Consider the following 4,632-nt stretch of genomic DNA (forward strand, 5'->3'; position numbering starts at 1 on the left):
TTTTGCTCACAAAAATATTCCTTTCAATAATATGTTCACCTTGGGTACGAAATAAAGCAAAGTAAAATAAACGAGTAAACAATGAATGAGTAATTAATCTTAACAACGTTTCGCTAAAACGTGTAAAAATACATCTATTAGTTTATTATAGACGTACTCTAGTATATTATCGATAAAATCGGTTTAAAACTTTAAATCATTCTAATTTTGCAGTGGCATTAAACACCTGAGTTGGCAAAGCAATGAAGTTTTCTAAAACCAAATGGAAATTATTTAGTTGAAGCTTGAATGAAGATTTGAAATCAGTCTTTTGTCCTCTGTAAGTCATTGGTTTTCAATCAGTCCAGAATATGAAGATGACTGTTTGATGAGTTAGCGGCAAAGCTCATAACTTGTCCATAACAAACGTATCATAAGGAATATTTATTAAAGTGATTTTTGTCGTGTGTGTAAAGAAAGTGAGTCACGAGATAGTTATTGAAGGTTATAGTTATTGCTATTTGGAACTCCATATTGAAAGGTATTGTTGGAATACTGTATCTGCTCTATTTTTTGCTTGGAATTGGGTTTTTCTTTCTGGTTCTTTTTCCTGATTCCATTATTATTGATTTATTAATATTTATGATAAACTGTTTATTAATATTAGTATGATGTCCCGGCCAGACACTTGTTTATGAACTGTGTTTTGGTAAGTGTTGACTTTTTCTAAGTGTTGTTATCGTGAATAATTTTGTTGTTGTTGTTGAAATGAGTCTTTTTTTCACTCAGGGCTGAGGAATAAAAAAGGAAAGAAGACTTCCATTCAAGTCAGCACATGCACAGACCTGGTACACAACCAACACCAGCTACCCAGGAACCCAACATTCAGGCAATTGTAGGAAGGTGGAATGCAAAGTGGAGGGACAACTACCCAAACCAGGAGGCACTGGAAATGTATCATCTATTCTGGAGTAGGATGACGGTCCCAGCACAACTATATGTGTGGGGATTTATGTTGGCCAGTCCAGCTCCAACCAACATCAGCACACCCAGAAACCAACATCCAGGTGGTGGTAGGAAGGAGGATTCTCAGCCAGAGTGGGTGAACTGCATGTGGTGGATTCATCCAGTCCATAACCAGATGATATATGGAACTGTACATCAGGTCCATGGTATGAAGAAAGAACAAACCATCTACACTGGCAGAATACCACCCCTAATGCTGACTCATTACCAAAATACACGAAGAAGGTATGGGCAAGAAAGAAGAAGGAGGCAAGGACAGAAGAAGGCTACGACAAACAAGTGATGAGGAAAGATGGGGAAGTTTGCTGTCGAGCAACCTATTTATGAGACTCTAAGAAATCTGGGAGAACCCTCAAAAACAGATTGACGTATAAATGGGCCAAATATAAATCACATAAATACTTGGGGTGGATGAACATGAGTTAAATATGCATCTCAACCCAAATGATCCCAACAGCAAACGAGCCGTATGTGCAGGGAAAGGCAAAGAAAGAAAAGCACACCACCATGGAGAATTGAAGGGAATAAATATCCATCAAAAAAACCCTCAGAGGAACAATGGATAGCCTTGGAGATGAAGTGCATGGAGAATAGCTAACAAAGGATGGTGGTGAGAGCCAAGTAAAAGCGAGAGAACTACGCCTGGGAAACAAGATAACTGGATAACTACCTTTGTTTGGCTTGTAACATTTCCAAAATGAAGACGAAGTCAAGTTTTTCCACTAACATTTAGATTAGGGGTCGGCAACCCAAGGCATACGTGCCACAAGATGGTGTGCAAAGAGTTTTGTGTAATACGCTAAATTCACTGAAAAAAGAATCAAAATAATTATTTTATTACCAAAAAGTGAAGATTGTTAATTTACGACTACTGCTTTATTACAGTGTTAATATTCCATAATTCTGTATTATTATAAACTACTATCTACTACACACATAATAAAATAATAAGGTTGTAACCTAAATTTAGAAAAACAAAGGTGATACGCGCAAAGGGTCTTAAATATTCAATATTGTTGCTCCTTGGTCCAGATTGTCGCCATTTTCTAGAACGAGATTTGTGCTAACTAACCAATATGGTGTCTTTTCATGGAGTACCGGATATATTAAAAAGTTGAGAAACTCTCTGGATGCTACAATATCCATTAAATTTCAATCTAATACCTTCGTATTCTTATCAACATATGCCAAGGAATCCACGCAAAGAAAATATTTCAACATTAAGTTTTACATAAAAAAGGTGATAATTTAAAAGAGACTTTTGGACTGGGACTTCTGGCTAATAAGACTAGTGGATTTCCATGTAAAATGTAATGTTTAAAATATTCTTTCATTGATTCCTAACAGAACCTAAAAATAAATGAAAGTCCGTGATAAATTTCGCATGGTATGGTTGAGTGGTGGTAAATTAACACAACAATTGCCTGATCGAAATGTAGTATGGAGATCATACTCTTGGTAAGTAGTCTTAGGAGTGGACATTGGAGACGATTTTTACCCTTGGATAGATCTCACTGTTGGACAGCAGCAATTTTAAGGACTTACAATGGTAAAATCCAAAGTTCGATTCCCTGCAATGGACATAGTCCAATTAGTATAACTCTGACTTGTTTGTTTATCTATATAATGATTTTAATTTTCCTTTGCATTATAACTTTAATTAATTTTATTGTATTTTATATTTAACTTTTTTTTCCTTTCAGTTGGTTTTGGTTCGTTTTCGGTTTCATTGTTGTTAAGATAAATAAAAAATTGGGAATTAAAAAACCTAAAAATAGAAATCATAAAAAACTAAGCAAACGAAGCTGGAGATACTGTAGACATTATTTACTCAAGCTACAAGCTCTTATTTTGGCTCCATGCTGTTCCTTAGAATTACATTTAGTAGAGTCAAAATAGGGATTTGTAGTTTGAGTAGATAATGTCTACGGTATCTTCAGTCTTGTTTGCTTCCTTTTTTCTACGATCACTATTTTCAGGTTTATAAATCCTCATTTTTTATTTATTTTGTTTTCTGGCTTTTTTATGCTCAACTATGGGCAAAGGATTACTTGATATGGTAGCTGACTTTATACATTGTAATGATAATAAACATAGTTAGTATCTAACTGGTAGGGTTCATAATGATTTACTATAGCTATCGACTATTTGATCGCATTAGTTCGAGGTGTAGAATGTTAAGCTGTAGATGGAAATTGTCATGGAGATTTGTTTCAAACTATAGTGAGCACTTTTAGTTTCTGTGTAAAAAATTCTCTATGTATATAACGCATAGCAATAAGGAAATATATGCCTACACTACGACAAAACCCACTAAGCGCGTATAACATTTTACCATTTGAAAAGCAGCCTTTTAAAATAAAACATATACGTCTAAAACATCCCTTTAAATAAACCATTATGTCTTTTAAAGTAATTATTCTACGAATGTGTGTAATAAAATTTAATATTATGTGTATTGATGTTTTTACTCCTTCACTTCATACATAATATAGAGGTTGGCTAAAAACACAGACTGTATAGTATATAAAGCATCTACATATTACGTTCATATAATGCACATCTATTATTGGCTGGTAATTCCTGTTTCACCAGATGTTAACAAGAAGCTAACTTAAAGGGGTAACGATAACATCATTTACACTAGAATTATGATGTTTTAGCTTATGTAAAATATAATAGACATAAATCGACTTGTCAATACCCTTACGACTTTCACAGTACTTTTTTTAATATTCTACAAAAGGTTTGGGTACAATATACCAAGCCGTTTTTATTATAAGCTCACAAGAGAATAATAATAAGAAGAAAAATTACAAACAGGCCGGTTTGAGTGAATTTTCTTTTTTTTGTAAGTCGAATATGCGTGCTTTTTTTTTGGTTCATTTTTTTATGTGCACAGCCTTAGCAGTCAATAGTAAAGGTTTTAAAGTGTTGTTTGAACTCAATCTTTACTGCTTAAGGTTCTTTTTGCCTGGATGTTCTATTAGAGTTTTGTGCAATTCCTTGCGATCCCTATTATGAACTACTATCGTGGTTCATAATCAAAAGCTAAACAACCCGTTGAGACCCGCTCAATGAATTATCCAGCGAACAGGTTAGGCGTAAAGACAGAGAAGTCTTGCGATTAAGCCTAAGAATATGGAAGACAAAAGCCTGTTTACAATATTAGAATACATAGAACACATCTTCATCGTCAAGAGCTTTCATTTATTTACAGAGACATATATTATAATTCTAAGAAACATGTATGAATATAGATATATTCATATATTATGTTATAGAAAGGGTTAGTTTATGATACAACCATATCACATTTTTTTTTCTTTTGGATAGTTAACATATTTATCTGAATTAAGCATTATGTCATCACAAAATAATCCATAATACGTGAAAGAACAGCGGGCATTTTTTCAATCGCCCCATCGTGGCTCAGAGGTAAGGCTGGGAGCTTATCACGCTAAAAATCAGGTTTAGATACTTTCGCTTGGCACAGCACAGATAGCTCATTATGTAGTGTTACGTAACTGCCTGTTTGTTAATTTCCCGTAGAAATTCTTTCCGAGAAACTTCAGCGATACAAGTCCTTTCTTAATCAAAACTAGTTTAATTCTTTCTCGATACAAC

This window comes from Limulus polyphemus, unplaced genomic scaffold (genome assembly GCF_000517525.1).
Source record: "Limulus polyphemus unplaced genomic scaffold, Limulus_polyphemus-2.1.2 Scaffold2807, whole genome shotgun sequence".
Lineage (NCBI taxonomy): Eukaryota > Metazoa > Arthropoda > Merostomata > Xiphosura > Limulidae > Limulus > Limulus polyphemus.